The sequence below is a fragment of the Rana temporaria genome, chromosome 2, assembly GCF_905171775.1.
Source record: "Rana temporaria chromosome 2, aRanTem1.1, whole genome shotgun sequence".
Classification (NCBI taxonomy): domain Eukaryota; kingdom Metazoa; phylum Chordata; class Amphibia; order Anura; family Ranidae; genus Rana; species Rana temporaria.
The window spans coordinates 523,441,827-523,466,284 of record NC_053490.1 but is presented as its reverse complement, the minus strand read 5'-3'; the positions used below and the strand labels follow the sequence as shown (position 1 = coordinate 523,466,284).

At 47.4% G+C, this 24,458-nt stretch overlaps 1 protein-coding gene across 4 annotated transcripts in view; it reads right to left on the bottom strand.

The window, feature by feature from the left end:
- Positions 1 to 24,458, bottom strand: part of B4GALT4 (beta-1,4-galactosyltransferase 4) — a 138,714-nt gene that overhangs the window by 71,945 nt on the left and 42,311 nt on the right. The window contains exons 1-2 of one of the 4 annotated variants that reach the window (XM_040339101.1): positions 22,437 to 22,562; positions 2,049 to 2,082 (exon numbers count right to left, since the gene is read on the bottom strand). The exons of 1 other annotated variant lie outside the window; for it this stretch is intronic. The gene's annotated coding sequence lies outside the window, so the exon portion shown is untranslated. Of the gene's footprint in view, positions 1 to 2,048; positions 2,083 to 22,436; positions 22,563 to 24,458 lie in introns of those variants that run through there. 2 more of the 4 variants (XM_040339102.1, XM_040339099.1) reach the window with 2 other exon arrangements.

The following is a 24,458-nucleotide window of genomic DNA, read 5'->3' as shown; positions in this document are numbered from 1 at the left end:
GTTGCAGAATGCAGGCAAGCAGCTCCCTCGGGGGTTTGCTACACGATGTACAGGTTGCAGAATGCAGGCAAGCAGCTCCCTCGGGGGTTTGCTACACGATGTACAGGTTGCAGAATGCAGGCAAGCAGCTCCCTCGGGGGTTTGCTACACGATGTACAGGTTGCAGAATGCAGGCAAGCAGCTCCCTCGGGGGTTTGCTACACGATGTGCAGGTTGCAGAATGCAGACATGTGCTATGTACATGAGATAGAAAGGCCCGGAGCAAAGGACAAAGGAATGCAGTAAGCGCAGGGCCGGGCATGACAGGGTTAACAAGACCCAATCAAGCTAGGTGGGAGGGGATTGGTAGAGAAGACAGTGGGGAGGGGGAAGGATAGTTGTTAAATAGGTCCCGCCCCTCTTCCCGGGTAACACAGCGTGAGGAAAGTTCCCGCCCACCCTCCCCTTGTTTAGTAGGTTGGTGGTTTAGGTTGATTCTGGTGTTGGCCTTTTGGCGTTTCGTTTTTCTTTTTATGCAGATGACGCCGAGCATGCTGTCGTGGCAGTGGCGGGTGTTGGACTTTGCAGGGGAAGGAAGATACCTCGAAGAAGGATTTCAGAACCTAGCGGTGGTATGGGTTTCCGAGGGGGTATTTTTCAGTTAACCAGAGTGTTGCTGGAATTTTATGTTAATGGAGGGCACTGCGGTCAGTGGTCGTCTCTGAGCCAGCTTGTCGGCTTGAGGCCTATGACCAGAGGCGAGGTACCGCAGTGCCAGATGTTATGTTAGAATATTGGAATTTTAGTGGTTCCTGCAAAGTCCAGCACTAGGATACTATAGGATTGCTTTCTGAGAAAATGTTGTTTACGTGTTAATTTAAAAAGTTTTAACCACTTCCATACCGGGCACTTATACACCTTGCCGCCCAGACCAATTTTTAGCTTTCAGTGCTGTTGCACTTTGAATGACAATTGCGCGGTCGTGCTACACTGTACCAAAACTACATTTTAATCATTTTGTACCCACAAATAGAGCTTTCTTTTGGTGGTATTTGATCACCTCTGGGATATTTATTTTCTACCTAAAAAAATAAAAAATGACCGAAAATTTAGAAAAAAAAAAGTATTTTTTTGTTTGTTAAAAAACATTGTAAATAAGTACGTTTTCTCCTTCACTGATGGGCACTGATGGTACTGCACTGACAAGCACTGATAAGGCGGCACTGATGGGCACAGATGAGGTGGCACTGATGTGGTGGCATTGATGGGCACTAATATGCGGCACTGATGGGCGGCGCGGATGGGCACTGATAGGTGGCTTGGATAGGCGGCACGGACGGGCACGGATAGGTGGCACAGATGGACACAGATAGGCGGCACAGACGGGCATGGATAGGCGGCACGGACGGGCATGGATAGGCGGCACGGACGGGCATGGATAGGCGGCACGGACGGGCATGGATAGGCGGCACGGACGGGCATGGATAGGCGGCACGGACGGGCATGGATAGGCGGCACGGACGGGCATGGATAGGCGGCACGGACGGGCATGGATAGGCGGCACGGACGGGCATGGATAGGCGGCACGGACGGGCATGGATAGGCGGCACGGACGGGCATGGATAGGCGGCACGGACGGGCATGGATAGGCGGCACGGACGGGCACGGATAGGTGGCACAGATGGACACAGATAGGCGGCACAGACGGGCATGGATAGGCGGCACGGACGGGCACGGATAGGTGGCACAGATGGACACAGATAGGAAGTCATATGACGTCCAGTCAGGATTCTACAACCACTTTGCCGACGTCAATATGTCATTGGCGGGCGGCAAGTGGTTAATATTTAAAGTTAATTAAAAAAAAAAATAAAGGAGGCTGCTACGGCCAATGTTTTACTCCAAGGTATGGTGGTGGTCTCGTTATTCATTTAGAGTATAAAGGTGGAGTATATGTTGGGGGTCTTAGCAGCAAAAAAAGGGGAATATCTGGTATACCATAGTCATGTATTTTTTTTACCGCTATCCAAACTCAATAGTGAAAAAATAAGTGGCGCTAAATTACTCACGTTTATGGAACTCCAATAAAGTGCAAAGATAAACCTAAAAATAAAATAAAGACAACTTCATTCGCGGTACAATTTAAAAAGTATCGCTACAAAGATGATAACAATGTGATAATTTGAGATTTTCCTAGCTTGTGACGGAAAATATTGATTATATGATGACAGGAGGCGAGTATCTTGTGCATTAATCTTCCTTTATTAATGCTCACAGCAGAAAACATTTCTAATAACTTTAATGTAAAAACTTTTTTAAAACAGACTACCCCTACAGTAGTCCATACAATCCTTAACCACGCCCCTGTTAGTGACCCCATAAAAGGGGCTGTCTGTGAATGTTCCTCCTCTTTCTTGATGCGATAATCTTCATATAAAATGGTACCAGAAAGAAGGATCGGAGCGTGTCCTTGGAGCGACGACCGGCCGGTCGACCTCTGAATGGCTTCCAACGGGAAGTGCACCATCAACAATGACCCAACAGGGGTTTCCGGAGCAATAAATCCACAACGAGGATTGTCTAGTGAGCTGTCTTCCAACGGGAAAGCAGAATACGATCAACCTCCAAACCGGATTATCCATCCGCCATTACCAGCTCGGCCCTCAGTAACCTGCGAAAAATGAGAAAACAATCGTAACAGGGAGGGTCGGGAGGGAAGATACTCGCCTCCTGTCATCATATAATCAATATTTTCCGTCACAAGCTAGGAAAATCTCAAATTATATATCAGACAGGAGGCTCATATCTTGTGCAAGTTCAAAGCTCAAATACATAAACAGATATGATAAAAAACACAAGTCATAACTCTAAGGGAGAATCGCTAAAGATACATGGTCTTGAGGTCTGAAATAGAATTGACGGAACGTGGACTCGGAAGACCAATCCGCCGCTCTCAAGAGATCGGAGAGAGAGCCTCCTGAAGTGACTACTTTGGTAGCCATGGCGCCCCTGGTGGAGTGAGCTCCGAACAGGGTGACGTCGATCCCCGCCATTTCCATGGCGGTTCTCACCCATCGTGCCAGGGAGGCAGATGAGACAGGTAGATGTGGTTTGACATAGGATATAAGGAGTTGAGAAGAATCTGTAGGGCGTAAATTAGCCGTGAGGGATTCGTATGTCTGAAGACACCGAACGACACAGAGGAGGGGATGTGTAGGAAAAGAAGGGTAGAAAACCGAGTGAATCGCAGTCTTGGTCCTGCGCACAATGGAGAATTCAACGCCGTGTGGTGAAAATTGCCTTCTGGAGACGTCAAGAGCTCTAACATCTGAGACCCTCTTGATGGAAATTAAACAAAGAAGGACCGTCAGTTTTATAGATAAAAGTCTCAGGGACAGATCCGAATTGTCCCCCCAACTGGCGAACATATCAAGTACCTTTGAAACATCCCAGGTCACTTGATATCTAGGCCTAGGGGGACGTTGAAATTTTATGCCTCGTAGCAGCCGGCATACTAAAGGATGTTTGCCCACCGGCAAAGAATCCACGGGGCAATGATAGGCTGAAATAGCCGATCGATAGATATTAATAGAACTGTATGCCTTGCCGGATTCGAAAGACTCTGCCAAATAATTAGCCACTAGAGAAACAGGGGCCTGTATGGGATCAACCTGTCGTTGATTACACCAACGAACCCAGAGTCCCCAGGCTGATCGATATGCCGATCTAGTCCCGGGGGCCCAGGCCAGGGAGAGGAGATTCCGAGCCGAGACTGAAAGGTCTCTATCTGCGATCGGGATCCCGAGACTAACCACGCCAGAAGTGGCAGGTTGTTCTCCAGAACCATGGGATGAGGATCCCCGGTCGGGTTGGTGAGGAGGTGAGGAGAGAAGGGGATCAGTCTGGGGTAATCTACAGCCATTCCCAGAAGCAGCGGAAACCATGGTTGGGTCGGCCACCATGGGGTAACTAAGACCACTGTCGCTCTCAGGTGGGTTATCCGTGGGAGAAGTCTGGGGATCATTTGAAAGGGGGGAAACGCGTAGTGCGTCCCCTCTGGCCAGGGCTGGCGGAGAGCGTCCACCGCATGTGCCTCCGGATCTGGCCTCCAGCTGAAGAAGCGAGGTAGCTGACGGTTGAGGCGTGAGGCAAAGAGATCGAAAGATAGCGGACCCCAAAGTTGCTGCAAACGAAGAAAAATTGATCGATCCAATGTCCAATCGCTGGAATCTCGGAGATATCGAGAGTTCCAGTCGGCTACCGAGTTGGATACCCCCGGGATGTATTCCGCTATAGGGGTGATGTTGTGAGATATGCAGAAATGCCAGAAGTCCCTCGCGATATATGCCAGCGTCTTGGATTTGGTGCCACCCAGTCGATTGACATATTGCACCGCTGCCACGTTGTCCATGCGAAATAGAATACAGCAAGTGGACGTGTGAGGCATGAAACTCTTGACGGCGAACAGGGCCGCCAAAAGTTCCAGTGCATTGATATGCAGGGAGGTTTCCGTAGCGGACCACGTCCCTCCTGTGGAGGACGTCCCGCACCGGGCACCCCAACCCCTGCGACTGGCGTCTGATTCTATCACGACGTCCGGAGAGGGGATGAAGATGGTTTTGCCGTTCCATTCCACGGCATGATGAAGCCACCATCTCAGTTCCTCGGTGGTCTCTTGGCATAAGGGAATTTCGTCTGAGTACCTGAGGCCTTGCCTCAGGTGCATAATTTTGAGCCGTTGGAGGGCTCTGTAATGTAGGGGAGCTGGGAAGATGGCCTGGATGGAGGCCGCGAGCAGGCCCACCAACCGTGCTAGAGTGCGGAGGGATAAAGAACCTCTGTTCAGTGCTGCCCGAATCTCTTTGCGGATGAGCGCAAGTTTCGTCTTGGGTAGACTGAGGGTTGACTGGATGGTGTCTACCGTAAAGCCCAGGAATTCTATTTGTTGGGCTGGAGTTAGGCTGGACTTCTCGTAATTGATTACGAATCCCAGTTCTTGGAGTAGGGAAAGTGTCCAAGACATGTGAAGCAGGGCCTGATCTCTGGAATAAGCCATGATGAGGATGTCGTCGAGATAGATAATCAGACGAACACCTCTGTTCCTTAGAGCTGCCACCACTGGTTTCATCAGTTTGGTAGAACACCATGGGGCAGACGAGAGGCCGAACGGAAGGCAAGTGAATTGCCACATTCTGCCTTTCCATGGGAAACGAAGTAGATGTTGTGAATTGGGATGAATGGGAACCGTAAGATATGCATCTTTCAGGTCCACCTTCACCAGCCAATCGCTGGGGTGGAGGAGGTCTCGGAGAAAGTGGATGCCTTCCATTTTGAAATGTCGGTATTCGACATATTGGTTCAAGCCCTTCAGGTTTATCACTGGGCGGAAGCCTCCCCCTTTCTTGCTTACTAGAAACAGGTTGCTTATGAAACCTGGGGAAGAGGGATCTACTTCTATAATGGCCTGTTTCATGACCAGGTCTAGAATCTCTTTGTCTATGAGGTGTTCTTTTTGTTTTGCAAACCGAATGGGTGGGGGAATAATGTTGAGAGTCGGAGGGGATATTAGTTCTATGATAAACCCCGTAACGGAGTGTAGGATCCATGCGTCTGCCGTAATCGCAGACCAATGTTGGAAAAAATACCTCAGGCGTCCCCCCACAGGAGTGTAATCGAGTGTGGTGTAAGGTATGCTCACCGGTATGAGGTCGGGATCGTGGGTAACCTCGTCCACCACGTCCACGCCAGGATCTGCCTCGAGGAGGGAAGAACGGTGCGGGTTGTGCCATAGGAGTGGTGTAGGACGGAGCCTGGTACTGATATTGGGCAGTGGGTCTGCCCTGTGGCCTGAAGAAGGAAGAGCGGCCGGCAGAACGGCCTCTATTTCTGCCGGCCCTGTTAAAAACCTTGCTTGTGCCCGTTTTTCTTAGGGAGTTCTGAGCCTTATCCAGACTGGAGAACAGTCCAACAAATTTATTAATATCCTTGATGACCATGTCACCAAAGAGCATGCCTTCGGCTGCCGGGCCAGGTTCGGATTCCGCCAGGTGGGATAACTGGGGGTCTAAGCGCATCAGGATTGACCTGCGCCTTTCTATTGAGCATGCTGTGTTTGCGGTGCCAGCTAGGCACAGGGCTCTCTGTGCCCAACCTCGCAGCTGCGGTAAGTCAACTGGTTGTTCAGAAGCTGCCGCCTGTTCTGAGAGGTTGAGTATTTTGGTTAACGGGCCTATCAGATCCAGGACGCGGTCCTGTATGGCTCGGAAAGACCGTTCAATGCCCTTCTTTTGAAATTTTCCTGTTTTTAGCAGGTATTTCATTAACACCGGATCAACCTCCGGGGTTGCTACCACTTTCTTGGGAATGGAGGGCCTGGGGCATTCGGCCCTCAATTTATTGCGGCTACCCTTGTCTAAAGACTTCCTTGCCCATAGTTCCACGTATTGCGAAACATGTGGTAAAGGGGTCCACTCTCCAGAGCGCGGGTGTGTTATGGCGTCTGGGTGAAAGAAGGGTTCGCCGAGGGCGTCCAAAAGGACTTCGTCCTGCGTGGCAGGAGTGGCTGCTGTGTTAAGAGCCGTAGCCCCAGCATCTTCATTATCCGAATCAGAAACGGATCCTTCCGATCCCTCTAAAGGGTCGGCAGAGTCCTCCTCAGAGGAGTCCACGTAAGAGTCAGGTTTTGCTCTTCTGGTGGTATTAGGTCCCTTTTCCTGGGTCTCCCTGAGATTCAGGGGTCGAGTTGTGTTTAAATGATGCTGGGGTTGGTAGACTGAGGTGGGTGCTACCTGTAGCATATTAGTTACTTCCCCTGCCGGGGAGTCATGGACCGCAAGGGAGTGCTTCCTTTTTTGTAAGGATTTTCCCTTTTTATTAGGCGGTTCACCGCACTGAAGCGGGGTCGGTGTCATATCCGTGGGTTGTAATGCCCAGGGGGATGGGGTGGTGGCGGCCAGGGCGGCCTGAATAGACATCTGTATGATGTCCTGGAGTTGGGTGGCACTCAGGGTGTGTGAGGTGCCTGTAGATTGCATTTCCCCACTGGGGTTCAGTGGATTGTTATCAGTCATCCTGTGAGTGACTTAAGGCAGTATGCCAGTAAAGGGTGTTATCTAGATAGGCTCCGTTTAGATATGAATATCTCTTTATATTATTTATTTATTTCCCACTGGGTGTATATAATTGGTATTGTGCGATCAGCACAGGGTCTAAGGTGACTGAGGAGTAATCAGCGCTGGGGCTAGCTAAGGATATGGAGTATACTTAGCTAAGTGCTGTGCTGGCAGGCTCCTGTCCTATCCTCTCCTCCGTAGGCTCCGAGTGGCTACAGAGAAGAGGGAAGCCTCAGAAACTGCAGCGGCCCGGGAACGAAATCTCGCGAGATTTCGTCCGGTGCGCGCTGATTGGCTGCTCGTCGCACGTGGGCGGGGACGCCCCCTAAGAGCGCGCGAGTGTCGTGAGGAAGAAGAGGACACTAATGGCGCCGTGCCAGGTAAAACAGCTGTGCAGGATGTCGGGAGGAGAAACGCTCCCGACACCCTGTAGATTGGTGTCGCGCTGTGTAGAAAAAGACACCTTGCGATATGAAGCAGAAGACCTAAGGGTAAAGGTACAATAAAAAAGGTCCTGGAACACAGGAAAAATTTTGAGACAGCTAAGAGCTATAACATAGGAGATTATAAGTAATAAGGGGAAAAATCCATAAATATATATATATGTAAGTCGCAAATATGTGAAAAATAGGAGACATTCTCTAGAAATCCTATAAAAAATAAACGATACACTATAAATGAGTACTTATCTGATCTGTGAGCAGAAAGAAAGAGGAGGAACATTCACAGACAGCCCCTTTTATGGGGTCACTAACAGGGGCGTGGTTAAGGATTGTATGGACTACTGTAGGGGTAGTCTGTTTTAAAAAAGTTTTTACATTAAAGTTATTAGAAATGTTTTCTGCTGTGAGCATTAATAAAGGAAGATTAATGCACAAGATATGAGCCTCCTGTCTGATATATAATTCAAATTATCAGTGTAACAATATCACCCTGTGAAAAGTGAAATACTACATTCAATAAAAAGTTCATAAGCATAATGAAAATTCATCCGTAAGAGTTGATCCAGTGTAAACTTCTCTGATGTTCCACCACCAAGTGCCAGTGATTCCGCTCCCTTTGGAGAACACTCACCAGATATTTATGCCTTAAGCCTTGTACACACGCTCGGTTTTCTTGGCAAGAACCGTGCGTGTGTACGAGGCTTTGAGGTTTCTCGTCAAGAAAACTGCTCAGAATCTCGACGAGAAAAATAGAGAACCTGCTCTCTATTTTCCTCGTCGTGATTCTCTGCAGTGTTTTCCTGCTGAGAAACCCGAGCGTCTGTATACTTACCCGTCGCCGTGGAAATCTGCGCATGCTCGAAATTATTTTGACGCATGCGCGGTAGCTTCCAAGGGCAGCGAGATGGCGGCGATGGCATTAAATGTGACGAGCGCATGCTCGTCGTACGCGATGACGTCACTGCGTTCTTGCCATTCGGCGGTTCTTGTGAATGGAGTGTCTGTACACTCGGGCAGCAAGAGATTTTTGTCAAGAATCTCGTCAGGAAAAACAAGTTTTTTTTCCCCCGATGAGATTCTGGCCCGTGTGTACAGGGCTTGACACTCTCGTGCTTGGCAAATTGCTTTAAACCACACAGATACGGTTAGCTGATCTCCATTATCCAGCCGCAAGCATGTAAATAGGATCTCTCCACATGTAAATAAAAAGTGCTCCAAATAGTGCAAAATTGTAAAACCAGTTTAATAAAACGCTATGTGAAAAATTTAAACCATTACACTCACATCACATCACTTCAAAGCCAGCTAATAAAATCACAGCATATACAAAAAAGAAGCTGCGCTAATGTATAATGCACTGAAATCAGCGCAAATATTACAAAAAGTATATAGCAAACAGTGATCACACCGTGAACTTAGTAAGGAAACAAGGGCACCCTAATGGGTTAATCACAGTCCACAAAAAAGTCCATAGCAAATTGAATAATGATGGTCTCCAAAGTGAAAGAAAGTAAATCCCAACTCCTGAGAAAAGTGATGATAGAAGCACCTCCACCTAGGGCACACACTGACTCTCACCGGAACTCTACGATCTCTTATTACAGGAGATCATAGACAGCATATGATAATGGTATCCTCACAGCATACAGCTCTTGGAGAAAACGTCTGTAGTAGTATATAGTGTGGTCACGGCGGACCCGAGGTGTATGGCTTGGATATCACTCTCAACCGCTCCTCTAGCTCAAACCGTTATTCTCTGATCTGGTGTCCAAGCATGAAGTGCTTACAGATGGTTGCCGTTTAGCCACGCCCTCGACATGTTTCGTCATACAGACATATTCATGGACCCCCGACATGTTTCGTCATACAGACTTATTCATGGACCCCAAAATAATGGTGAGGGAAAAATCCCATCAACTGCAAAAAGGGAAAGAAATCCCAGGGACAGCCCCGGGAGAGTGGTGGAGTTATGCACCAAAAAGTTTTGCTCAATCTGAAATGTAAATAATATATATTTTTGGGGGATATTTATTATAGCAAAAAGTAAAAAATATTGTATTTTTTTCAAAATTGTGGCTCTATTTTTGTTTATAGCACAAAAAACAAAAACCGCAGAGGTGATCAAATACCACCAAAAGAAAGCCACGTCGCACGACTGCGCAATTGTCAGTTAAAGCGACACAGTGCCGAATCGCAAAAAGTCCTCTGGTCTTTGGCCAGCCAAATGGTCCGGGGATAAAGTGGTTAATAATATAAAAAAAATATATATTACATCTATAAGAGTGTGTATGTGTGAATATTTATATACATACATACATACATACATACATACATACATACATACATACATACACACACACACACACATTATGGCCCGGATTCACATACAACGGCGCATAGTTATGCCGCCGTATCGAATATACGCTACGCCGACGTAGCGCAGAGCGGCGAGCACAGTATTCACAAAGCACTTGCTCCCAAAGTTGCGCCGGCATAACGTAAATTCGTAGGCGTAAGCCGGCCTAATTCAAAGTAGATGGAAGTGGGCGTGATCCATTTAAATGAAGCGTGACCCCATGCAAATGATGGGCCAAACGAACGGCGCATGCGCCGTCCCATGGCCGCATCCCAGTGCGCATGCTCACAATCACGTTGAATCACTGCCTTCGACGTGAACGTAACCTACGCCCATGCCTATTCACGTACTACTACGTAAACAACGTAAAATACGACGGCTGTTCCCTGGTCCATACCTTTGCATGAGTTGCGCCTCATAGATGGGGAATAACTATACGCCGGACGTAAGCCTTACGTAAACCACGTATATTAATGCGCTGGGCGCAAGTACGTTCGTGAAACTACAGGAGACGCTCTCTACGTTGCAGATAGAGAAAGGAGCTGTGTGTTAGTGGGAATCCTGACTCTCCTGTAGTCCAAGGGAGGTGGCGAGCACAACACTCTACACCAGGGAGAAAGCCTTGCATTACTGTGTGGAGTTACAGACAGAAGAACAGGAAGTGAGGATTTCTCAGAAGAAATAAGGACATTTAAAAGCAAAATGGAAGGATGAGGTAAGTGAAGGAGGACTGCACTAAGGTAAAATGAAGCTATTTAAGAAGAAGATAAAAAAAATGAACCTTTACAACCCCTTTAAAGTAGCAACACAATGACCCCGGAATATCATTTCATTCCTGAACAACTCAAGTTATAAGAGAACATGTCAATCTCACCTGACGTTCCAGCAAACAGCATGCAGACAATAATGTGACTGTGCAGGTGGCTCACCTGGTGGGGAGTGTGCACTAGCGAGGCTGTAGAGCGTACGGGGCGAGGGCTGGAGGCACCTAGCTACCTCTTTATGCAAAAACACAATGTTACAAACAAACAGGACGGACCGCATATCTGCAGGAGAAAAGGAATCCCGAGCATTTCCAAACCCAACTGATAAACTGATTTCTATGCAAATTAAAACAAACAAACAAAATGGCTATTGTTTGCAGGTTCATTCACAACATTTAAAGTAATGACCTATATTGTCAAATGTTGTCTGCTGCTCTATTTCCCTGTAAAGACGAGCCAAATTTCTGGCTTAAAAAAAAAAAAAAAAAACCCTGTAAGGTGAAAGCACAATGCGATGCATACTAGCACATTATATAAGACTTGCCTTATAATGAAGCCCTCCAGGGGCTTCCATCTTCAGCTGGTCTTCCTTCCAGGTTCGTTGAAGCTGTTGACGCATTTGTGGGCTGCAGCCGCTTGAATGGCCGAGATGAGATGTCACTCCTGCCCATGTGCACAGGAGTCGCAGCCGCAAAACACAGGGCTCTGCACTGGTGACATTACTGACTGCTGTTCCCTAGAATATCTCTTAAGCATTGCACGTTTAGGTAGGGTGACCAGACATCCCCAGTTCCCGGGGGACAGTCCCCAGATTGAGGACTATGGGCCAGATTCACCAAAGAGATACGACGGCGTATCTCTGTTTCTATCTATGCGACTGACTCATAGAATCAGTTACGCATAGATATCCATAAGATCCGACAGGTGTAATTGTTTTACACTGTCGGATCTTAGGATGCAGTACCGCGGCCGCCGCTGGGGGGAGTTTGCGTCGTAAACCAGCGTCGGGTATGCAAATTAGGAGTTACGGCGATTCCCGACGGATTTTCGCGTTCGCTACGTCGCTGCTAGTCTAGTTTCCCGTCGCAAAGTTAGTCGTCGTTTGACCTGCCCTAACTTTACTCAGCAATCGTATCGCTGTTTAAAGTATGGCCGTCGTTCCCGCGTCGAAATTTTAAATTTAACGTCGTTTGCGTAACACGTCCGGGAATACGGAAGTACGCTACGCGCGTCGCCTTTTCGAAAAAATGACGTCACGGCACGCAAAGCACGACGGGAATTGCGAAACTGAGCATGCGCAGTAGGTCCGGCGCGGGAGCGCGCCTAATTTAAATGGCACACGCCCATTTGAATTGGCCCGCCTTGCGCCGGAGGCTGCCAGCGTAGTTTTCATCGCAAGTGCTTTTAGAATCAGGCACTTGCGATGAAAACTTGCGGCGGTGTAACGTATCTAAAAAAAAATATTATTATTATTAATATATATATATATATATATATATATATATATATATATATATATATATATATATATATATATATATATATATATATATATATATATATATATACACACACACACATACATACATACATACATATACACACACACACACACACATTTCCCCAGTACAAAACAAAAATACAGCAATTACAGTACTATCACTTTAAGAAGCTCAGAAAGCTGGGGGGAGGAGGAAAAGCAGCACACTAGTCTTCACAGTAAATGGCTGAGCCTGTGCAGTGCAGGAGGGGGTGCTGTCAGGACAAGTCTGATCATTGGAGGCGAGAAGGCAGAGTTCCTGGCACAGCTAGAGAACTGACCACGCTGTCTAGTGTGGTCAGTTTTTAATAGGAAAGCATTAACGGGTTTAAGTATTCTTTAACTTGCGTTGCCATGCATTGCAGTAAATTACGCCACCTACCCAATGTCAAAATGTCCAAAACCCCAGCGTATGTTTTTCAGCATTCCACAGTATTTCTGGGTGCTCCAAGCGAAATGTTGGCACCATCGCCAACATAATCCAGAACATGAAGTATCACCAGCACACCATAATGACAATATAAGTAGCAGGACTTCATTCGCCAGCTAATGAAGAAACTTTTTGGAGCCGTATGGACTCCTTCCTTAGACAGTAGTGACCAACTACAACGTGACGGGTTGTCAACTCTTCTCATTTATTTCTTGAGAGATGAAGCCGTTGACTAAAGATCAACTGGATACAAGTGGTTGGAAATGGCAGCATGACCCAATTTGATTTGATTTATATTCAATTAACAGCTGTGTCCATCAATGAAGGAAGAGCAGCTTTAGGTAGGTACTAGGTTGCCCCCCTCCAAAACAAATGTAAATCCCTTTGTTCAATGGAACTGGTTACATCAGGGTTTCTCAAACAGAGTTCCTCCAGAGGTTGCAAGGGGTTCCCTGATAGGTTACTAGGGGTTCCTCAAGGTCTGCTCCATGAGGCTACTGGGGGTTCCTCAAGGAGGTTACTGGGGGGGTTCCTCAATGGTTTCTGGGGGTTTTCTCAAGGGTTGCTCCAGAAGTTGCTAGAGGGATCCTCGAGGGTTGCTCCAGGAGGTTGCTAGGGGTTCCTCAAGGGTTGCTAGGGGTTCTCTCAAGGGTTGCTAGGGGTTCTCTCAAGGGTTGCTAGGGGTTCTCTCAAGGGTTGCTCCAGAGGTTACTTGGGGTTCCTCAAGGGTTGCTCCAGAGGTTGCTAGAGGGATCCTTGAGTGTTGCTGCAGGAGGTTGCTAGAGGGATCCTCGAGGGTTGCTCCAGAGGTTGCTAGGGATTCCTTGATAGAGTTCCTCCACGAGGTTGCTAGGGATTCCTTGAGGGTTCCCCAGACGTTGCTAGGGATTCTTTGAGGGTTCCCCAGACGTTGCTAGGGATTCCTTGAGGGTTCCCCAGACGTTGCTAGGGATTCCTTGAGGGTTCCCCAGACGTTGCTAGGGATTCCTTGAGGGTTCCCCAGATGTTGCTAGGGATTCCTTGAGGGTTCCCCAGACGTTGCTAGGGATTCCTTGAGGGTTCCCCAGACGTTGCTAGGGATTCCATGAGCAATGAGCAATTTCTGCCTCTCAGACAAGTTCCCACAGACACCATTGATCCTTTTATCTGAAGGGGGGGACTCTTCCCAATGACCACCTGTGTAATGAGAATTCTTCCCACCGACCATCACACTAATGAATCATGAGTTGTATATATAATATTTTTTTAGCAGGGAAAGTTATTTCAAGGGTTCCTCTGTTGAAAAGGTTGAGAAAGGCTGGGTTACTAAAAATATTGGATGGATGCAAGAGTCAGAGTGTTGAAGCAGAGGCGGCCATACCAAATGCTCCCATTTCTAGTCAATGTAAACTAAAGGGCGCCAAGATCCCGCCAAGCGTCACATCTGGAAAAGGCCAATTTCTGTCTAGATGTCAATTGGTACAAACCAAATAAATGGGGAGTATTTTAGTGAGGAGGTGGACATAAATTAGGATTGCACAGGTGCCCATTGTTCAAGTCGCATGTGATTCTTTGCAGTGCGATTTGCGCCCATTTGTTTTGCATTGATGAAAATCGCACCGCAAATGGTTCACATTGGTGCGATTTAGAGGTGCAACGGATCAAAAAAAAAAAAAAAAAAAAACTTACGGTTCGGATTGTTCCTTGGATCGGCAAAAAAAATAAACAAATTCTCCCCCACTGCAATATGCACATCCCCCCCCCCCCCCCACTGTAATATCCACATCTCCCCACTAATATCCACATCCCCCCCCACTGTAATATCCACATCTCCCCCACTGCAGTGGCGTCACTAGGGTTGGTGTCAAACGGCGCAAAAAAAAATGGCTTCACCCCCCCAACTATAGTCTCCCCTCCCTAGGTGCACACACCTCCTCGGTGCAGACACCCCCACCTCAGTGCAGACCCTCCCCAGCAGTACACCCCCTCTCAGTACAGACACACCCCTGTAGTACAGACAGTAACCCCCACAGTAGTACAGACACCCCCCCCCCCAAGTAGTACTGTGATGGAGTTAATAAAATGATTATTTTGTGTTTATGTTATTTTTTTCTCCTAAACCACTCAAATATTGGTTTCCTTTTGTATATTGGTTTTATTTCTTAAAATACATACATACATACATACATACATACATACATATACACATAGAGAGAGCGCGAGAGAGAAAGAGAGAGAGCGCGAGAGAGAAAGAGAGAGAGCGCGAGAGAGAAAGAGAGAGAGCGCGAGAGAGAACGCGAGAGAGAGAGAGAGAGATCTATGTGTGTGGATGTATACAAGTATTATCCTTAAAATAAGTCATTATAGAGTTAAACAACCCTTCAGGAGTGATTAAGTGAAGACAGCTGTTACTCGTCTCCTTCTCACTCCTTCCGGCCCTCTCCATCGAGTGAAGCAAAGATGGCGATTGAATGTGAAATGAAAGCCACAAGGTCAAGAATAGACGTCACAAGGAGAAAAGCCCTATATGGACTAACGAATCAGATGTGCTCATATGAATGATGTCATTCTGTGTATAAAGCTGCGATAATAAAAAAGGTTCCGCGGCTGGACACTGAAGGAAGCAGACTGTTTTTCATCTGCATGCCTTCACAATTTGGATCAGAGGCAGTTTAGGTTTTTGCCCTGGAGTTGTGCCAGGGGACTTCCATTTCAGTACAGACACCCCCCAGTAGTACAGACACCCCCCATCAGTATGACTCCCAGCGGTGTGTGTGTCCGAGTGCAGGCTCCTCCTCCTCTGTGGGTGTAAACAGAGAGGAGGGCCGCGGCTCCGGAACTAGGCCGAAGCCGCAGCCTTTCCCAATGTTATGGCCGCGACAGCAATCCGTGGATCACAGTGTGTGCCAAGCCGAAGGGGGTGACCCGTTGCACCACTAGTGCGACATGTCAAATCGGCGGCAATGGCACCATCCTAACTGGTGTGACGCCGCTGAACTCGCCCGATTTCATTCCCGCACTTAGTGTGAACCTAGGCTTAGACAAATAATTAAAGCAGCTGGAATAAGTCCAAAAAAAAGAGAGATCCACTAAATAAGCCGGGTGGGTTTTTTCAGCTCTGCCTAATGACTTGGAAACAAGCGCCAGAGCTGGCAACAAACTAAAAACAACATCGCACCAACCGTACTTTAATCAAATTACAAACCATTTATTAAATGCATTCACCATTGTGTAGAATCAATAGAGCTGATCGGTGGCCAAAGAAACAAAAACACTCTGTATGAAGTCCGGGATCCTTGCTCACCACGGGCAGCAGCATGGCCGATCACCTGGTGGCATTCAGGGAAGCCGGGATCGACAAGAAAAAAAAAAAAGACCTGCTATGGAGTGTGGTTGTATTCTCCCTGTGGGGGGTTCACGGGGAGCCATCCCGGCCGAGAGAACGCAGTAATTATTGCTAGCAGCTATACCCGCTGGCAATAGCAGGTATACCCGCTGGCAATAATCGCATGCTAGAAAAATCAGACATGCTAGTTGTACCCAAATTTGATCGATGGATCAACTTGCGTAACAATCAGCCTGCGCATACATGGATCAAAACTCAGCTGGTTCAGCAGGGAGAGTCCAACCATCTGTGACTGGCTTAAGTGATAGGGATAAAATGCTGTGCGGTTCACATGCGGTCCAGATGCAGTGCGATTCCTGACCATTCTTTTAAATGGTATAAAAAAGTGCCAAACTGCAGCAAGATTAGCGCATGCATTACTTTATAAAAAACGCACAGAAACCAGATTGTATGGTTCAACTGTACAATGTGGTCCTCTGCAGGAGGGGATATTTATTATAGCAAAAAGTAAAAAATATTAATTTTTTTAAAAATTGTCGCTCTATTTTTGTTTATAGCGCAAAAACGAAAAACCGCACAGGTGATCAAATACCACCAAAAGAAAGCCATTTGTGGGAAAAAAAGGACGCCAATTTTGTTTGGGAGCCACGTCGTACGACCGCGCAATTGTCAGTTAAAGCGACGCAGTGCTGAATCGCAAAAAAGTGCTCTGGTCTTTGACCAGCAATATGGTCCGGGGGTTAAGTGGTTAACGGTTGTCTTAGCGTGCACCTTCCACCAGAAAAACAAAATGTGATCACTTTTAATCGCTGTCACAAAGAAATGTAAACATCCCTTGTGACAGTAATAGGTGGTGACAGGTACTCTTTATGGAGGGATCGGAGGTCTAAAAGACCCCAAATCCCTTCTTTACACGTCAAATTATTAAGATCGCTGAAAACTGCGATTCTGAATACCGTACATTTTTTTAAATCCGGCGCCATTGGCAGCCGAGTAACCCGGAAGTGACGTCGCTTCCGTGTTTACATTCAGGAGACATTTAAGCCTTCGTTCCAGTCTGTCACTAGGCACTGGAAGTGCCGATCGCGAATCGGATCTCCCGGTGGGACGGGAGGCCCGGTCAGAGCAGCGGGAGGGAGGGGGGGTATGGAAATGTCCGCTCCTCCGGTATAACAGCCAAGCGGCTTTTAGCCACATCGGTTGTTATGCCTGGAAAGCCGATCGCCCACTCTAAAAAACAGTACCGGGATAATGCCTGCTGCTGCGGGCATTATCCTGGTATAACCCCCCAAATCCGAGGACGCATATATGCGTACGCTCGGCAGGAAGGGGTTAGATCAGAATGGCAACAGAAACTACCCAAATGACCCTGATCAAAAGTTTACATACCCCAGCTCTTAATACCGTGTATTGCCCCCTATAATATCAATGACAGCTTGAAGTCTTTTGTGGTATTTGTGGATGAGGCTTTTTATCTTCTCAGATGGTAAAGCTGCCCATTCCTCTTGGTAAAAATCCTCCAGTTCCTGTAAATTCTTGGGCTGTCTTGCATGAACGGCACGTCTGAGATCTCCCCAGAGTGGCTCAATGATATTGAGGTCAGGAGACTGAGATGGCCACTCCAGAACCTTCACTTTATTCTGCTGTAGCCAATGACAGGCCGGCTTGGCCTTGTGTTCTGGATCATTGTCATGTTGGAATGTCCAAGTACGTCCCATGAGCAGCTTCCTGGCTGATGAATGAAATGTTCCTCCAGTATTTTTTGATAACATTCTGCATTCATCTTGCCATCAATTTTGACCAAAATTTCCTGTGCCTTCAAAACATCAGCGATCCACCTCCGTGTTTCACAGTAGGGATGGTGGACCTTTCATCATATGCGTTGTTATCTCCTCTCCAAATGTAGTGTTTATGGTTGTGGCCAAAAAGCTCAATTTTGGTCTCATCACTCCAAATGACTTTGTGCCAGAAGGTTTGAGGCTTGTCTCTGTGCTGTTTGGCGTATTGTAAGCGGGATACTTTGTGGCATTTGTGTAGTAATGTCTTTCTTCTGGCGACTCGACCATGCAGCCCATCTTTCTTCAAGTGCCTCCTTATTGTGCATCTTGAAACGGCCACACCACATGTTTTCAGAGAGTCCTGCATTTCACCTGAAGTTATTTGTGGGGTTTTTCTTTGCACCCCGAACAATTTTCCTGGCAGTTGTGGCTGAAATTTTAGTTGGTCTACCTGACCGTGGTTTGGTTTCAACAGAACCTCATTTTCCACTTCTTGATTGGAGTTTGAACACTGCTGATTGGCATTCTCAATTCCTTGGATATCTTTTTATATCCCTTTCCTGTTTTATACAGTTCAACTACCTTTTCCCGCAGATCCTTTGAGAATTCTTTTGCTTTCCCCATGACTCAGAATCCAGAAACGTCAGTGCAGCACTGGATGAAAGATGCAAGGGTCTGTCAGGAGTCCAGAAACTCATTGGCCTTTTATACACACGCACTAATTACAAGCAAACAGATCACTGGTGAGGATGGTTACCTTTAATAGCCATTCAAACCCCTTTGTGCCAACTTGTGTGCATGTTATCAGGCCAAAATCACCAGGGTACGTAAACTTTTTATCAAGGTAATTTCTGTTGTGATTAGGATATAAAAAAAAAAAAAAAAAAGAGTAAACACAGTTGATTGATAATAAATGGCTTCGGCCAAACACCTTTCACACAAACATCTTGTGCTTAATCGTAATGATTAAGTGCAAGATGTTTGTGCGAAACGCGTCTACGTGACCTCGCGTTGGTGTCTTTGGGGTTATCACTTTGAACAATAAAAGACAAAATCGGAATTCCTGGATGTGCAGCCATTTCTTTTTTTACAGGTTTCCCACGGAGGCGGACCGGGGCTGGCACTCTACGAGACATTCCACCTCAGGTTATCATCATACACCTGGAGCAGCGGCTCTTTTTCTTTGTATATTACCTCATCTCTAGGTTCTTCTTTTGTCTCTATGCCCAAGTTTTTCTTACTTGGTCACCTTTTGTACATGTTTAGAAGATTATAGTTAACCACTTAAGGACCGCCTAACGCCGATATACGTCGGCAGAATGGCACGGCTGGGCACAGGCACGTCGCCTTTAACCACTTAAGGACCGGACCAATATGCTGCTAAATGACCCAAGGGGTTTTTACAATTCGGCACTGCGTCGCTTTAACAGACAATTGCGCGGTCGTGCGACGTGGCTCCCAAACAAAATTGGCGTCCTTTTTTTCCCCACAAATAGAGCTTTCTTTTGGTGGTATTTGATCACCTCTGCGTTTATTTTTTGCGCTATAAACAAAAATAGAGCGACAATTTTGAAAAAATATATAAAAAATCATTTTTTTCCCCTCAATTTAGGCCGATACGTATTCTTCTACCTATTTTTGGTAAAAAAAAAAAAAAAAAATCGCAATAAGCGTTTATAGGTTGGTTTGCGCAAAATTTATAGCGTTTACAAAATAGGGGATAGTTTTATTGCATTTTTATCATTTTTTTTTTTTTTTTACTACTTATGGCGGTGATCAGCGATTTTTTTCATGACTGCGACATTATGGCGGACACTTTGGACAATTTTGACACATTTTTGGGACCATTGTCATTTTCATAGCAAAAAATGCATTTAAATTGCATTGTTTATTGTGAAAATGACAGTTGCAGTTTGGGAGTTAACCACAGGGGGCGCTGAAGGAGTTTCGTTTCACCTAGTGTGTGTTTACAACTGTAGGGGGGTGTGGCTGTTGGTGTGACGTCATTGATCGTGTCTCCCTATAAAAGGGTCACACGATCGATGCAGCCGCCACAGTGAAGAACGGGGAAGCCGTGTTTACACACAGCTCTCCCCGTTCTTAAGCTCCGGGGACCGATCGCCACACTCCAGCGGCGATCGGGTCCGCGGGACCCGCGGTCCCGGTGCTTCGAACCGGGTCGCGGTAGCACGCCGCGGGCGAGCGCCCGTGACCCACGGTTGGGTACTAGTACAGGATGTACCTGTACGTGGATGTGCCCAGCCGTGCCATTCTGCCGACGTATATGTGCAGAAGGCGGTCCTTAAGTGGTTAAGAGCCCAGCCGTGGGTCGCGCTCACGACCCGGTCCTGAGCTCTGTGACCGCAGCTGCGGGAACCGTGGACCCGATCGCCGGTGTCCCACAATCGGGTCACAAAGCTGAAGAACGGAGAGAGGTAAGTGTAAACAAACCTTTCCCCATTCTTCCTAGCGTAAGTGTCACTGATCGCTTGTTCCCTGTCATAGGGAACGACGATCAGTGACGTCACACGCCAAGCCACGCCCCCACACAGTAAGAATCACTCCCCTAGGTCCAGGGCCGATCCGCCCTATAGGCTCACTATGCAAGCCGCTTAGGGCCCCACAAAGCTGTGGAGGGCCCCCCAAATTACTAGAGGCCCGCCTGGTGAGAAGTCATTTTCGGCCCCTCACCCCGCTTCTAAACTTTAATATTTAATGTGACATGTCACTGTCGGCAGCGCCCCCCCTTCTCAACTTTAATGTGACATGTCATTTTCGGCAGCATCCCCCCGCCCCCACCCACTTCTAAGCTTTAATGTGAATGTCATTTTGCTTAGGGCCCCAGGGAGGTCAGGATCGGCACTGCCTAGGTCACACTTAAAGCGGGGGTTCACCCTATCGACGGGAAAAAAAATATTTTTTTTTCTTTTACCTTTAAATCAGGCATTGTAGCGCGAGCTACAGTATGCCTGTCCCGAATTTTTTCCCCCCATACTCACCTTGTAGTCGTCCATCGAAGATACCGGGGAATGGGCGTGCCTCTGGAGACGGAGGATGATTGACGGCCGGCTCTGGCGCGTCACGCTTCTCCGGAAATAGCCGAAATAGGCTTGGTCTTCACGACGCGTGCGCATAGCCTGTGCGCACGCGCCGTGAAGAGCCGAGACCTACTCCGGCTGTCTTCGGGGAGAGTGACGTGCCAGGGCCGGCCGTCAATCATCCTCCCTCTCCATAGGCACGCCCATTCCCCGCGGGAGCCGAAATCTACGATGGACGACTACGAGGTGAGTACGGGGTTAAAAAAATCGGGACAGGCATACTGTAGCTCGCGCTACAATGCCTGTCTCGATGGTAAAATCAAGTACGAGAGGGTGAACTACCGCTTTAACCCGATAGCCACCAGTGTCCCACGATCGGTCACAGGAGCTGAAGAACAGGGGGAGGGGTGTGTGCCAACACACCTTCCCCGTTCTTCACAGTGGCATGGTCATTGATCGTCTGTTCCCTGATATAGGGAAAGACGATCAATGATGTCACACGTCCAGCCCCGCCCCCCTACAGTTAGAAACACAAATGAGGTCACACTTAACCCCGTCAGCGCCCCCTTGTGGTTAACTCCCAAACTGCAATTGTCATATAGCACTTTTTGCTGTGAAAATAACAATGGTCCCAAAAATGTGTCAAAATTGTCCGATGTGTCCGCCATAATGTGGCAGTCAAAAAAAAAATAAAAAAAATAAAATAAAATCGCTGATCGCCGACATAGTAGTAGTAAAATAAATAAAATAATAAAAATGCCATACAACTATCCCCTATTTTGTAAACGCTATAAATTTTGCGCAAACCAAATCGCTTATTGCAATTTTTTTTTACCAAAAATAGGTAGAAGAATAGGTATCGGCCTAAACTGAGGGGAAAAAAAAAATGTTTTTTTTATATCTTTTTGGGGGATATTTATTACAGCAAAAAGTTAAAAATATTATAATATAATATTTATATTAATATTTTTTTCAAAATTGTCGCTCTATTTTTTGTTTATAGAGCAAAAAATAAAAACCGCAGAGGTGATCAAATAACACCAAAAGAAAGCTCTATTTGTGTGAAAAAAAGGACGCCAATTTTGTTTGGGAGCCACGTCGCACGACCGCGCAATTGTCAGTTAAAGCGACGCAGTGCCCAATCGCAAAAAGGGGCCTGGTCCTTTACTTGTATTTTGGTCCGGGGCTTAAGTGATTAATAATATATATTTGAAAAGTGTATTTGGACAGTTTCCAGAACAGACAAGATACTCCAGTCCTTGGATTATTCAAATATACATATATATTTTTTATAATAATAATAATAATAATAATAATAATAAATAAGCATTCAAGGGACAGTACCGCTGCCAAATGTGATCCATTCAAGTGAATGGGGCCGCATCGCAGTTGCGTGAAATGCAAGCTGTTGCAGCGAGATGGATCGGCATTTGCAGAGTTAAAACAGGCAGTGAAAAGCCAACATATCACCCGTCTGAAAACGATCCACCACTGATCGCTTTTTAGAGGGGTGGCAAAAACCGCTGCACTTCTGAACGAGCCCTAAAATTAAGGAGCGATTGCCGATGAATATACAAGCTAAACAGCGATTTTTTATATATATATATAAATTACACCCCTTTAAAGACATCACAATAGACAAATATGGCGGCGTAAAGGGTCTCCGCTCACCTGGCAAGCGTCATCCTTCCAAGCAGGGGATTTGGGGCTCCTCTCGGGGACAATCGGGCCCCTGTGCGGCAACTTTTCTAGCAGCTCGGAATAAAATAGTGAACATCTCTGTGTGCAGAGCGAGCGAGGACTGAAAGAGGAGCGACACTCCTCCGATCCTCCCCTCCCCCCTCCTCCTCCTCTCCCATGTACACAGGGAAGCCTCTGTGCCATGTGGCAGACAGCCTGGGTCGCTGCCTTACCACACAGGCACAGCAGAGGGGATGCTGGCTGCACAATTGGGGGGACGGTGCGATGTACACAAGGGTGACGACACGGCGTGTGTGTGCGATATAAGACGCCGCATTGCACGTGCCTTTCCCAGCATGACTGCAGCTTACAGTCAGGGCCGTCTTAATAGCATCTTGGGCCCCTGGGCAAAGTAATGCTCTGGGGCCCCTACAATGGTGACAGTGCAGGTAAACAGACTTCAAGTACGTAGGAGGCAGACTGCCTCCCCTGTGTATCTATCACTCTCAGTGCGATCATGGGGCCCCCCAATTTCGGGGCAGGGTGGGCTCAATGACCAGCTGCTTTGGGCAAAGTGCAGGGGCCCCCCCATGCAGCTGGGGCCCCTGGGCAGTGCCCAGGTGTGCCCTTCATTAAGACAGCCCTGCTTACAGTCATTTCCATCAGCTGTTGTGAATTGGGAACAGGACGGGCAGAGCCCTCCCATGTGTGATGGGAAATTACATTTATTTCATTTTTTTGGTGCGCAAATCTATCTCTGTCTGTCTTAGGGTTGTCACCTTTTCTTCAAGTCAAACCCGGACACTTTAGCAGCGCACAGCAATCTTTGTTATAGTATAAACTGTACATATATTTTGCAATTAAATAACATTTCTAATCACATGGAGTTAACAAGAGTTCCCCTTTTACATCTGAACTTGCAGAGTTACCTTTCACTGTAAGGGGGGGGAAACGCAGAGAACTCTGATTAAAAGGGGGGGGGGAACACAGAGAACTCTGATGGGGGGGGGACGGGACCCAGAGAACTCTGATGAAAGGGGGTGGGAACGCAGAGAACTCTGATGAAAGGGGGGGGAACGCAGAGAACTCTGATGAAAGGGGGGGGAACGCAGAGAACTCTGATGAAAAGGGGGGGGAACGCAGAGAACTCTGATGAAAAGGGGGGGGAACGCAGAGAACTCTGATGAAAGGGGGGGGAACGCAGAGAACTCTGATGAAAAGGGGGGGGGAACGCAGAGAACTCTGATGAAAAGGGGGGGGAACGCAGAGAACTCTGATGAAAAGGGGGGGACGGACACAGAGAACTCTGATGAAAAGGGGGGGGAACACAGAGAACTCTGATGAAAAGGGGGGGGGAACACAGAGAACTCTGATGAAAAGGGGGGGGGAACACAGAGAACTCTGATGAAAAGGGGGAGGGGGGAAACAGAGAACTCTGATGAAAAGGGGGAGGGGGGAAACAGAGAACTCTGATGAAAAGGGAGGGGGGAAACACAGAGAACTCTGATGAAAAGGGGGGGGAACGCAGAGAACTCTGATGAAAAGGGGGGGGGGGGAAACACAGAGAACTCTGATGAAAAGGGGGGGACGGACACAGAGAACTCTGATGAAAAGGGGGGGGGGAACACAGAGAACTCTGATGAAAAGGGGGGGGGAAACACAGAGAAGTCTGATGAAAAAGTGGGGGGGGGAAGACACAGAGAAGTCTGATGAAAAAGTGGGGGGGGGAAGACACAGAGAACTCTGATGAAAAGAGGGGGGGAAACACAGAGAACTCTGATGAAAAGGGGGGGGAACACAGAGAACTCTGATGAAAAGGGGGGGGGAACACAGAGAACTCTGATGAAAAGGGGGAGGGGGGAAACAGAGAACTCTGATGAAAAGGGGGAGGGGGGAAACAGAGAACTCTGATGAAAAGGGGGAGGGGGGAAACAGAGAACTCTGATGAAAAGGGAGGGGGGAAACACAGAGAACTCTGATGAAAAGGGGGGGGAACACAGAGAACTCTGATGA